The 14,176-nt window shown below is 42.0% G+C and overlaps 1 protein-coding gene across 3 annotated transcripts in view; it reads right to left on the reverse strand.

Annotated features, from left to right (window-relative positions):
* Positions 1-14,176, reverse strand: part of LOC140729445 (activating molecule in BECN1-regulated autophagy protein 1-like) — a 397,371-nt gene that overhangs the window by 358,473 nt on the left and 24,722 nt on the right. The window contains exon 2 of one of the 3 annotated variants that reach the window (XM_073049188.1): positions 4,315-4,432. The exons of 1 other annotated variant lie outside the window; for it this stretch is intronic. The gene's annotated coding sequence lies outside the window, so the exon portion shown is untranslated. Of the gene's footprint in view, positions 1-4,314; positions 4,447-14,176 lie in introns of all 3 variants that reach the window. One more of the 3 variants, XM_073049189.1, reaches the window with a different exon arrangement.

Consider the following 14,176-nt stretch of genomic DNA (forward strand, 5'->3'; position numbering starts at 1 on the left):
CAAGAGCCAAGATGCAATTCTGAGAGAGGTTGGAGGCAACATTGGATGCATGTCAACTCCGGCAGGACTGGCAGGCCATTACTTCCTACAAAGTAAAACCCAACATCATGAATGGCAGCTGTGCTTCACTGTCAGATGAGGTCAACACCTTTAATGCTCGTTTTGAAAGGGAGAATAAAACTACAGACACGAGGATACCTGTAGCAAACGATGACCCTGTGATCTCTATCTCGGAGGCCAACATCAGTCTGTCTTTCAAGAAGGTGAATTCTCGCAAGGCAGCAGGGCTCGATAGAGTACCTGGTAAGGCTCTGAAAATCTGTGCAAACCAACTGGCAAGAGTATTCAAAGACATTTTCAATCTCTCACTGCTACAGTCAGAAGTTCCCATCTACTTCAAAAGAGCAACAATTATACCAGTGCCCAAGAAGGACAGTGTGAGCTATCTCAACAACTATCGACCAGTTACGCTCACATCTAGTGATGAAATGCTTTGAGGGGTTGGTCATGGCTAGAATCAACACCCGTCTCAGAAAGGACCTGGACACACTGTAGACTTCCTATCGCCACAATAGGCCTACAGCAAACGGCTCTCCAAGCAGCCTTGGATCACCTGGACACTGCAAATACCTATGTCAGGTTGCTATTTATTGTCTATGGATCAACATTTAACACTATCATTCCTACAGTCCTGATCAAAAAGCTATAGACATAGGCCTCTACAACTGGATCCTGTCCAGATGGGGTACCTGGCTGAGTATTAAAGACCTGTGCTGATCAAATCGCCCAAGTGTTCACTGGTTTCTTTAACCTCGCACTTTAGCAGCCTGAGGTACCTACCTACTTCAAGCAGGCTTCAATTATTCTGGTGCCCAAGAAGAACGTGGTAACCTGCCTCAATGACTATTGTCCAATAGCACTTACATCGACTGTGATAAAGTGTTTTGAGAGGTCGGTGATGAAACACAACAACTCCTGTCTGAGAAGCGACTTCGGTCCTCTCCAATTTGCCTACCATCACAAAAGGTCAACAGCAGATGCCAGTTCATTGCCTCTTCACTCAACCCTGGAACATCTGGACAATGAATTCATCAGGATGCTCTACATAAACTACACACTGTATTCAACACTATCACCCCCTCAATATTAATCCAGCTTCAAGACCTTGGCTTCAATAGCTCCTTGTGCAACTGCATCCTCAATTTCCTCATTTGCAGACCCTAGTCAGGTTGGATTGGCAACATTTCCTCTGCAACCTCCATCAGGACAGGTGCACCACAAGGCTGTGTGCTTAGCCCTCTGCTCTACTCACTTTATACTTTATGACTGTAAGGCTAAACACAGATGGTTACGAGTCAGCACATAAGAGAAATATTGAAAATCTGTCTGAGTGGTGCCACAACAACAACCTCTCCCTCAAAGTCAGTGAGACAAAGGAGCCGATTATTGAATCCAGGAGGAGGAAATTGGAAGTCCAAGAGCCAGTCCTCATCAGGGGATCAGAGGTAAAAAGGGTCAACAGCTTTATATTCCCTCAGGATTGTATGTACTTTGATAATAAATTTACTTTAAAGTGCTTTGAACTTTGATTTTACTCTATGTTACAAAAGTGACTGCATTTAAAAACTTACTGGTTATTAAATATTTAGGATGAATAAAGATTACATAGGAAAAAATTTTCAAGTTAGCTTCCATCATTAAACTCTGGTCCTTGAATTATTTGTTGTGGATGTAATGTACTGTGTGAGTATTTGTAGGTCAGAGTGCGTATGATGTCAGAACGGGGGTTAAGAAAATGGAAGTTGTTGAATAAGCGTGGTTGTTCAATCTACAGCGGTATCCGAGTCACATCAATACTACATGGTGTCAGAAATAATTGCGAGAAAAATTGAGCTGTTTTGCACCGCTAACGGCATAGCTGAAAAGACGGAGAAAGTGCAATGTGCTACGTTTCTGCATGTGACGGGGGGCAGAGGCAATAAAGGTTTGCAACATGTTTGTCTTCCAAGATGATGAGCAAGATAAAATTGAAGCGTTGAAGAAAAAGTTTCAAGATTACTGCGAACTGAGAAAAAACCTACTGTACATCCGACATATTTTTTACGAGGGGTCAAGGACCGACAGAGACCACAGACGCCTACGTAACAGATTTGAAGAACAAGGCAAAAAACTGAGTTCGGACAACTGCATGGTTCTTTAATACACGACAGAACTGTATGCGGCATACGAGATGATCATGTGAGAGGCAGGCTATTGAGAGAGGCGGAGCTTACATTAGAAAAGGCGATTGATGTTTGTCGTGCCAGCGAAATCATGTCAAGTCAGGTTACAGAGCTTAATGAAGAGACTGTAGTGCACAAAATAAAAACTGTGTAAACTGATAGGAGTAGGGTAAAGCCAGCTCCACAGGATGATCAAAAGGAAGTTAACTGCAACAGCTGTGGTTATGAGCATGGATACAGAGAATGCCCTGCCTTTGGTAAGACATACAAATTATGCAGGGAAAAAAAAAATCACTTTGCAAAGATGTGCAAATCGCAGGAGCATGCAAGGAAAATGCATGCTGTGGAAGAGAGTGAGGGCAACAGTGATGTGTTCATTGGCACAGTGGAAGTGGAACAGGAGGTATGCATCAAGAATATAGACAATGCAGAGATGGAGGATGAAGATGATTGGACTCAAGATCTGATGATAAACAGGAGGAATGTGACATTTAAGCTTGCCACTGGGGCAAAGTGCAATGTAATGTCAACAGAAACATTCAACTCACTGGACATCAGAGGAAGACTGAGAAAATCCACCTGCAAGCTTGTTGCATATTTCGGCCACAAGGCAGCGCCACTGGGAATGAAAACACTCACGTGTGTACAAAGGACAAAAACACAAGATAGAATTTGAGATAGTACAGCAACATGTTCCAGCAATACTGGGAAAAGCAACATGCACAATGCTAGGCCTGGTGAAGCGAATCTATGGTGTTGAGAAAGAAAATGACATTCTCAAAGACTTTGCTGACTTGTTTTCTGGATTAGGATGTTTACCAGGGAAACACCATATCCAGATTGATACAACTATTGTACCAGTCGTGCATGCCCCGAGAAAGATTCCAGTAGCTCTTAGGGATCGAGTAGAGAAGGAGCTACACAGAATGGAACCGATGAGAGTCATAACGAGACAAATAGAACCGACCGACTGGGTGAATAGTATGGTGACACTGGTCACAGAAAAAAAGATTAGGATATGCATGGATCCACAAGATCTCAACCGAGCCATCAAAAGAGAGCACTATCCGCTGCTCACAGTTGAAGAGGTTGTCTCCCACATGCCTAATGTAAAGTACTTTTCAGTATTAGACGCAAATCAAGGTTTCTGGCAGATCAAGCTGGATGAGGAAAGTTCCAAATTATGCACTTTCAACACGCCCATAGTGAGATATCGTTTCCTGTGTATTCCCTTTGGGATTTCTTCTGCATCAGAGGTATTCCAGAGGACAATGGCACAAATGATTGAAGGCTGGACGGAGTGGTCAACATTATTGATGATTTGCTGATATGGGGTGATACAATTGAGGAACATGATCAGAGACTGAGGAAGCTTCTGGAGAGAGCACGTGAGTACAACCTAATACTGAACAAAAGTAAATGTAAGATCAGAACTACAGAGATCAAATACATAGGTCATGTACTCAGCGCTGACGGGCTAAAACCAGATAATGAAAAGGTCAGGGCTGTGGTACAGCTACCACCACCTGAAGATAAGCAAGAACTATTGAGGTTCATGGGCATGATACAGTATCTTACCAAATTCATTCCCAACTTATCAGAGGTCAGTGCTCCACTTCGAAAGCTACTAGAGAGCACACTGAATGGCAGCGGGAAGATGAACAAAAGTTTTGACACATTGAAACAGTTGGTTACCAATGCACCAGCACTCAAGTTCTATGATGTCAATAAATCGGTGACGATGTCTGTGGATGCCAGTTCGGAAGGAATAGAAGCTGTTATACTGCAGGATGGGAGGCCTGTGTTATATGGATCACGAGCACTTACAGACTGTCAACGCCGATATGCTCAAATCGAGAAGGAATTACTCACCATGGTTTATGGGTGTGAGAAGTTCCACCAGCATGTATATGGCAAAGAAATCCAGGTTGAGAGTGATCACAAATCACTTGAGAGCATCTTCAAAAAGCCACTCCACCAGGCTCCTATGAGGCTGCAAAGGATGCTTCTCAGGCTACAGAGGTACACTCTCACAGTCACATATAAGCCAGGAAAAGAACTGTACATCACTGATGCTTTGAGCCGTGCTTACCTCAAAGAGCAAAAGGAAGAGTTGCTAGGAAGAGAGCTGGAGGTCAACTGGGTTACACCTCAGCTACCCATCTCTGAGGAGAAGTTGAACATGTTCAGGAAAGCGACTGCAGATGATCCTGAAATGCAAATGCTATGAGACATTAGATTGCATGGATAGCCAACAGAAAGAAAACATGTTCCAAAAAAAACCAGAAATACTGGACATTTAAAGAGGAAATCAGCTATGCATCAGGACTAATGTTCAAAGCCGCAAAAATTATCATACCAATCCAAATAAGACAGGAAATGCTCAACAGAATTCATGAGTCACACCTGGGGATAGTGAAATATAAAGAAAGCGCAAGGGACATACTCTATTGGCCAGGTATGTCAACTCAGATAGAGGACATTGTGTCTCAGTGTGCTGTCTGTAATGAAAACAAAAACAGCAATCCAAGAGAGCCTTTGCTTCCCCATCCACTACCAGGAAGACCATGGGAGAAGATTGGCACAGATCTCTTTCACTACAATGGTGCAGAATATCTGCTTTGTGTGGACTACTATTCAAAATATCCGGAGATCACCAAGTTAAGTGACACGTCCAGTCAAGGTGTCATTAGCACAATGAAGCCGACATTCACAAGGCATGGTATTCCAGATATTGTCGTCAGTGACAATGGTCCACAATATGCCAGTGGTGAGTTTAGAAGGTTCTCAGAAAGCTGGGAATTTCAACATGTTACTTCCAGTCTGGGGCACGCTCAGTCTAATGGACAAGCAGAGAGAACTGTACAAACTATCAAAAACATGCTCAAGAAGGCACAAAGCAGCAATGGTGACCCATACATTGCTCTGCTTGAATACCGCAACACACCGATTGAGAGTGTGGGGTTCTCTCCTGCGCAGCTGGTGATGGGACATCGTCTGAAGTCCAAACTGCCAACATCCACAACTCTACTGACTCCTGAAGGTAATCTTCAAGTATATGACAAGCAAAAGTACAAGCAAATAAAGCAAAAGAGCTACTATGACAGACATACAAGACAGTTGCCAGATCTGCATACGGGTGAAAATGTCAGAAGACAGAGAGGAGACACTTGGCAACCAGCTGTGGTTGTGAACAGACATCAGCAACCAAGATCCTTCATAGTTCACATGCTGAATGGAAGAGTCTAGAGGAGGAACAGGAAGCATCTACTAAAGACGGGCGAGAGGGAGTTTCCATGTACAGATGCACAGGACATTTCCACAGATACAGACATGGAAACAAACGACACCAAGAGTGAGGGGCGTAACAAAACCCCACTACACAATGAAGGTGAAGGTTCGGCACAGACCGACCGAGGTGGAAATGCAAACTGCAAAGACACAGAGGTCACTCAAGAGACTGACACTGATGAAGGACAAGCAGTCACAGCTGTGTTACACACGGTCTGGGAGACAAGTCAAACTTCCAGCTAGATACAGAGACTAGATCTACCTACAGTCTCACACAGTTTGAGGCAAAGTCACACGTTATAAGTTCCAAGGTGTGAAATAAAAGGTTTATTAGTCTATGTTAGTAAAAGAAAATATACTGCTTTTAGTATTGTAAGATACAATGTCGAATACAGTATAAGAAGTTAAGATTTTTTTAAAGTTTATGTCATGGCCGATGCAATGTAAGAAAGGCATTGTTTAGGTAATTCACAGTGCTGTAAAAAAAATCTTGAGAAGGGGGATGTAATGTACTATGTGAGTATCCGTAGGTCAGAGTGCGTATGACGTCAGAACGGGGGTTAAGAAAATGGAAGTCTGTTGAATAAATGTGTTTGTTCAATCTACAGCGGTGTCCGAGTCACATCAATACTACAGTGGATAGACAAAACTCCTAAAATCCTAGTGGGATGAGTAAACATCAACTTACAAGTTCAAAAGTAAATGTAAACATGCCTACTTTGTCCCAGGCTCCATAACAGATAGTGAAAACACATAGCACCCTTGTTCATTTAATCTAAAGATAGGCATACAGTTTAATTTTTCTGGGTTACGACATAAAAAATCCTCAAAAATATTCTGAACTGTTCTTAGATAATATCCAGAATCAAGATCAAGAAGCCAGTCTGAGGGAATCATTGCACTATTAAGCAAGCACATTCAAATTTAGCAATTCTGATTGTACTCATTACTGTAAGCTTTTTTAAAAAAATGTGAAAAGTCACAATGTCAACTACCACTTATGTGAGTTCTTCACTGCTGCATCCCAGATCACTGCTTCCATAGAAGGAAAATAATAATATTACGGGAGACTTCAGTAATAGGAAGATACAAGTAAATTTAGGAGTAAATTATACCTCAAAACAAGACATTTGCAACTGATCTGAACAGGTCAACTAGCACCTTATTTCATCAATGAAATGGCTCAAAGTGTTTCATTTAATTGAATTAAGAAACACAGCAACTGTTATGCAGACGTTCCACGAATCCCAGCAAGGAGCAAAACTGAGCATGTGCATAATATAGAGCAAGGGATAAGGTAACAACAGGACATCTTGAATAGTATCATGGGATCTCACAATGTCCATCTCAACAGGTTAGCATCTCTCTGTTCAGGTGCAGATAATGCAACCTGAGAAACTACTTCAAAGAAGAACAGGGATTAATTGCTCCTAGGGGACTGCCTTATTTGAGTCCGGTCCCATCCAACATCTCCTAAAGCAGATCACTGGACTCTCTGAGATATATATTCCCCACATCACAACAATGGGTACTCCAAGTACTTCAATGACTGTAAATTGTTTTGGAACAATCCAAAGTCATAAAAGGCACAAAAGTAATGCAAATCTCTTTCTGAAACAAGTACCGTAGATTCCAGATTTTAAGCCGCTACTTTTTTCCCCACATTTTGAACAGCTTTGAACTTTGCGGCCTTTAATACGGAGCGGCTAATACATGATTTTTTTCATGCCGCCTCGTAAACATTTTGCCTCATAACAGTAGACCAATAAAATTGATGAGTAGTTCACAGAGGTCCAATGAAATTGTACGATAAATCAAGCGCACTTTCACAATTAAATTATTGTAAATCAGTCATTTGTACTCACCCTCATCAACATGGAAAACACTCGAAGCATTGTGCTGCCTTATGGCAGTTATTTAGTTTATAATATTTTCGCTTAGTAATTCATTTTCTAGTTAAAGTTAGAAGAGTTTTAACTATATTTGTTTTCTGTACTACATCGCGGGATGCTATGACGTCACACCCGGTTTCGTGGTGTCTTGTGGGAAAACGCCGTTTGCGAATAAACGGAAAGGAGGGGGTCGAGCGGCGGAGCGAAAACGCTGCTTTTAAGTTAAAGGCGATCAATAACTTTTCCTGGTAGGCTGCAGTATATATATTTTTTACCAGTCGTTAGGAGATATTGGAATGTTGTTCAGTAAAGAAGTATACGCAACATATATTTAAAAGTAGCCGCGTTACGGGCACGGTTCGAAAAAAAGCATTTGCAATATGTATTTGTTTTTGTTACCATATGGATTTAATTAAAAGTTAAAAAATCCTCACGTGTAATATCTTTCTGTGTAAATATCTCATATTACAACATGGGACACCTGCGGCCGAAAATCCGGTGCGGCCTAAAATCCGGTGTGGCCTTTACAATTAAAAAATTGATTTTATTTCTAAAATTAGAGCCAGCGGCTTTTAATCAGGTGCGCTCTGTAGTCCGGAATCTACGGTAAGTAAAGACTACTTTCTTTGCAGTTGAAGGAATTGTAATCTATTTGTCCCTTTTTGCAGAGAGAAAGTGAAGCACAAAATTGTTGCAGGACCAAGCAAAATGAATTACAACCGATTATCATGCAAGTTGAAGCTTGCGGATATCATGAAGCTTCAGTGAAGCAGATGATAATAACAAGGAATGAACGGAATGCCAGAGCTTACTTATATGCTGAAGAGGATGAAAATGTAATGGTGTGATATGTAAATGCAGTGGGACAATTAGTTATGAAATATTGCAAGGCCAGTTTGTTCAACAGTGCAGTCAACTAAATCAAATGTCCTAAGAACACAGGGGACTGGGTACCAGATACCAGTTACAAAGATCCAACTTTTCATCTCCATTTCAACTATCTCAGCATTAGAGAAGAAAGAAAGCACACAACAGAATTTTTTTTTAAAATGTGGCACAAGTTGAGAGATGATAGTTACATTCAAGGACCTTGAGACAGGAGAAGTTGGCTGGGATCAGTGAATTACTCATGCAATTCAAGGATGGGATTTCTAGAGTAGAAGGGAGGTAAAAAGGGGGCACAGTCTTAAAAGGGAAGTCAATTGGATTGTTTCATATTAAAAAGAAAGTCACCAGGAAAGAGAACCACATGATCAGAAGATAAGTAGAAAACAGACAAAACCAAAAGAGAAAATATAGAAAAATAGAATTAGAATTACAGAGTGGCAAATTCAAACCAAAACCATTCACCTGCCATAACTTGTCCAAATTCATTGATTAATCAAGTTACACATGCACAAAGACAGTGTGTTCCACAAACCATGGACCCTGCCAAGTTCTTCTTGTCAAGAACCTCCAATACCTTTGCCCTCATTTCCTCCTATACCCAAGTGTCTGGCTTTCTTTCTGGTTTCCATGTCTTTACCTAATCCTTTATCCAACTATTAGGACAACTGGGACCATCTTAGACGGGCAACTCGGTAAGCATGAACCAGTTGGGTCTGTTTCTATGCCTTATAGTACTATAACCATCTGAACTGATCCAGATCAGCAGCAAGAAATATCTGAATGTTGCTGATTCAGCAGCATCATCTCCAGTAACCAACCTTACCCAACCTCAGGAATTCAACTTGATTCAACTCCTTATCTAAACTTTGCCCCCAATATTGAACCACAGTTTCTTCTTTCAGCCCTTTATATTCACCTCAAGCCTGTGATTGAATGAGGTTGTGAAAATAACTATCCGTCTGATTAGCCACTACAGCCTGCAGTGTGGTTGCCTTGGTTAAACTCCACAATTGGTTTATTCAACAACAATTTTGCCAAATCTCTCTGCTGGAGAAAGGGGATATTTTTGACATGGGCATTTCAGAATACAAACCCAAACCTAAGCCTTCATTCAAACAGACTATTTCGTTATTCTGCAAATCAAACAAAAGCACAAAAATTTGGTTGCACATCTTTGTAATTGGATGATTGCTTATTCATTCTATTAAGAACATACCACAAAAACAATTTTACATGCGGAGGAAATATTTACACGTCCCATTCATGATATTCTTTGTGCCATCACTTCACCAGTTTAAAATGGATTTTTACGAAATCTCACAAATGTGAGCAGAGCTATTCAGTTCTGCTGTTTCAAAGAGGTACCTTAACTATTTGCAATTCAAAACAGGATAATAACTGGATAAACAAAGTTCCAATAAAGCTGAGAATTAGAGAAAGAGTTCTGACAAGGACAGATAAAGCTTCCCAATTTGTATCACATATTTTATCTCAAATATTCAAACAGGTCCAAATCATGTGAAACTCTATCACAACAACAAAATTTAGGGACATGGAATCAATCTTTGGTACTTTCAATTTAGTCCACCATTTAAGCATAACCAAAAGAAAAATAAAGTAACCAGATTTAGGACCACTGGCTCTGATTTTGGTTTCAAAGGTATTGCCAAGCATTAGGTAATGAAACTTTATTTGTGTCTATAGAAAGAAAGAAAACATCTTAGCAATTGCCGCTGCAAAGAATTCACAATCAAATCAGCATTAACACTCAAAACTTGGATCCAAATTGGATAACTGCGAGCAGCCTATTTAAAAGTAATAGTTTTTTTGGCTTAAGACTTGAATGCTTCATTAGTGTAAAAGGCAAGTCTTTTCAATCTATCTGACCCACAGTTTCTAAACAGTACAAACTAGTGAATAGCATTTGTGTACTGTTTCTTCATTATTCCAATGTTCTTTCAGATTCAATAAAATGGAATCCTGTATTATTCAAAGCATCTTGGCAGATACAAATTTAAGACAGAAGCTTCTATTGTTCAGCAACAAAATAATTCCGGCCCTTTCCCAAGGAGACTGACAGAGTAAATACGAAATCGTTTTCCTTCTTCACATATATTAAAAGGATTTTTTTTGTAATTTTATACTGTCTTTATTAATTATTACCAAATTAGATGAATAAAATTTTAAATGAATGACACACTGTGGCTACAGCAGCTGTTTGATGTCAATGGTCTGCATGGCCACAGCAAAATATGAAAATATTGCAGTCACGGATTTAATGATTGTGCAAAACCCACAGCCATCCCAAGCATACAGTTGTTTCTGCATTCATGAACATCTGATTGACTCATTGGCAATGTGTCCTCGAATTAAGAAGATTTTTTTTGCTCCAACAGAACACATGCCATTTTCCACCCATAATGCAACTTTCATTTCCACCCACAATTTTGTCCTTGTGGTGATCACAGTGCTTTGCTTGTTATCATGATTTATGGCAACTTATTTACTGCTTTCCTTCAAAATTGCCTTAGTAATTCTGAAGACTGTACTTGTAACGAATCACTATAAGTCCTTGTAATTGATATTAAGCTTAATGTAATTAACATAAGTAAAACAAAATTAATACAGTGGACATTCCATTGTTAAATCTTGCTGTGTCAATGACACAAGCAATCATTACAAATGCTGACAAATTATAAAATATAATATTGAAAATAATAAATACAAGAGATTCTGCAGATACTGGAAATCCAGAGGAACACAGCAGGTCGGGCAGCATCTATGGAGAGAAATGAATAGTCAATGTTTCGGGCTGTTATGAATGTACCACAGCTCTGAAGGGCCGAAGGGTACGGGACCAGCCCCCTCCTTCCGGAGAATCGCAAGATCGCTATTAATTCGGGTCTTGGACCCAGGAAATGAGAGACAATGCAACGGATTTTACCATTGTCCTTAGAGGCACCTGTGTGAATTGCAACTCTATAGTACGTGCCAGATATCAGGGACATGGACACCCTCGGGCAATGTGGGGTAGGGATTGTATCACCCTACCTTGATTGACATTTACAAATCTGCCAGTCATGATAAAAAGGAGACTGCAGGAGGCGGTACTCCAGCGACGCACCAGACGGAGACACCATCGCTCATCGCTCCCGTAAGGACGGGAAGCTGTTCGGGAGTCACGTGTGATTTGGTTCCCCTAGCTAGGGAATCGAGTGGCTGATAACCCCGAAAAGGATTCCAAACTGACAACGGGGAACTCACGTTCCCGATTCCACGATTTGAGTTCAACAGGCTGGCAAGTTTATTTTCTCTCTCCAACACGTGAGCCCCTGCGGTCTCCGAAAGGCTAAAAGCCTGCATGAACTTCAGAGACTTTGATATTTCCATCGGACGATAGTTTTACCCCTAGACAAACGATAGAACTACTTCGTATTGTTGATTATTACTATACCCGTGCTTTAGATTGAGTATTGATGACGTATATTATCTGAATGTTTGTATTAACCTTACTTTTGTGCCCCTTTATAAATAAAAACGTTTAAAAATGGTACCATCAGACTTCAGCGGACCTCTCTATCTTTGCTGGTAAGTGACCCAGTTATGGGGTTCATAACAATGTGGGGCCTCGTCTCGAGATTTGATACCAAATTGGGAGGTCAGTGAATTGGGTTTGTAAGTCAAAAAATTTGGATCTGGTACGCGGGTAGCCAGACGGGAAACCAGCAAAGATGGACGTGATGAATTTATGAAAGACCCGACTCTAGAGGCAGCTACAAAATTAGACTTGGTAAATCTGGCGAAGGGGTTAAGCCTCACAGAGGTGAGGTCATCAATGAAAAAGCGGGAAGTGCGAAGGGTCATAACTCAGTATTACATTGGGAAGAAGGTGTTTGCAGCTGAGGATTTGGAAAATATCCCTGAAAAGGTACTAGCGAGTGGGACGGATCAGTTAGAGTTGGAGAAATTAAGGTTGGAACATGAATTTAAAGTAAAGCAGCTGGAAGCAGCTGAGAAGGAGAAGGAAAGAGCGAAGAGATCAAGGGTTAGACCGAGAGGAGAGGTTTAATGTTAGTCGGGAGTTAAGGGTAGTACCTCCATTCGAAGAGTCGGATGTTGATAGTTATTTCTTGCTTTTTGAAAAGGTGGCAGTAAATCAGAAGTGGCCCAAAGAGCAGTGGGTGGCGTTGTTACAAAGTGTGTTAAAAGGGAAGGCACAACGAGCATATGCGGCATTGTCCGTCGAGGAGGGGGAAGCGGAGAATTATGCCAAAGTAAAGGAGGCCATTCTCCGGAGTTACGAGCTAGTACCTGAAGCTTATAGACAAAGGTTCAGAAATTTACGGAAAGGGTGGAATCAAATGTATACCGAGCTAGCCCATGAGAAGGGTGTGCTCTTGGACCGTTGGTGCACCGCGGAACAGGTGGACGGGGATTATGGGCGTATCAGGGAGTTATTTTTGATTGAGGAATTAAAAGGGTGTGTTCCGGAGGAGATCCGGATGTATTTGAATGAGAAGCCGAATAAGTCCATCTCGGAAATTGCTAGGTTCGTAGATGAATATGCCCTAACCCACAAGACAAAGTTTCCCTCGAATAAAAGTATCCTGAGAGACCGTGGGAACGACCGAGAAAGTCCGCCGGCTGAGGCAGAGGTCCCGCCGGGAGCTAGTGGTAAGGTTGAGGGGGAAAGGCCAGGCGGCCCGAGATTTCCGGGCTTGACCTGTTTTAATTGTGCGGAGGACATATTGCATCTAGGTGCTTTGCTCCGAGAAAGGAGCCAGAAAAAGGGAAAGCAGCGGTCCCTATCGGGTGTGCAGTGGTAATCAGAAAATCGGCAAGAGGGTCCCGGGTAAGCAGAGAGCGCGAGGGGTCTGAGATTTATCTGTCACACGGAACCGTGTCTGTGAGGGAGGGGGACCCACCAATTCCCGTACGGATTTGAAGAGACACGGGGGCGGAGCTATCATTAATTAGCCGTAACGTATTACAATTCGGACCTCAGACGGGCAAGGCAGCCCTGAAAGGAATAGGAAAATGGACAGAAATGGTGTTCTTACATAGGGTCATTTTGGATTGTGAGCTGGTGTATGGATCAGTTGAAATAGGGGTGCCATCAGAATTCCCGAGAACTGACGTGGACGTCCTACTTGGGAACGACTTAGCCGGGGGTAGGATTTGGTCAGCCATGACTATGACCCGCCGACGTGTTGAGGCCCCGCCCATAACATCCCCGAGCTATACCGCATGTGCGGTCACTCGCAGCCTGCCGAAAACGGCAGCTGAGAACAGGAGCAGTTTAAAATTGGCCAGTTTTGATTTGGCCGAGACGTCTTTACCGACCCTGTGCCACGAGGGTTTAGAGGGTGGTAAAACGAGGAATAGTAACATGAAAGGGGGTAAGGGAGAGGAGATAGATCTTCCCTTAGCGAAGAGAAAGGTCCTAGAGGTAGGAAATAAAGATGAGAAACGGAAAAAGCTGTTAAAAGGTCCAGAGTTGGACATGGATGATCTGTCGGGGGTGGCAGCCCTGTTTGAAGAAGTTGAGAGTTATCAAGGTGTTCCCGATAATGAGATGAAGGCAGTCCTAGATGAAAAGGATGCCACTACCTTGGAGAGGTCTGCTGGGTTGGCAGATGAGGTTGTTTCAGCCCGCGGGGTTGAGTTTACTCCGGAAGGGAGTTGCCCAGAGAGTAGCTGGGAGGAGCAAGGGAATTTGGAATTTGAAACAGGTACGGGTATTGAAAGCCTGGAAGAGGTCAATGTCCTGTTTGAGAGTGTCCAGGATGGGGATGCACGTGGTTCCGAACCTAGTCACAGAGCTCAGAAAAGTTCTGAGGTATCTGATTCCGTTGAACGAGACGGCCGTCCTTTTGGGTCAGA

This window comes from Hemitrygon akajei, chromosome 6 (assembly GCF_048418815.1).
Source record: "Hemitrygon akajei chromosome 6, sHemAka1.3, whole genome shotgun sequence".
Lineage (NCBI taxonomy): Eukaryota > Metazoa > Chordata > Chondrichthyes > Myliobatiformes > Dasyatidae > Hemitrygon > Hemitrygon akajei.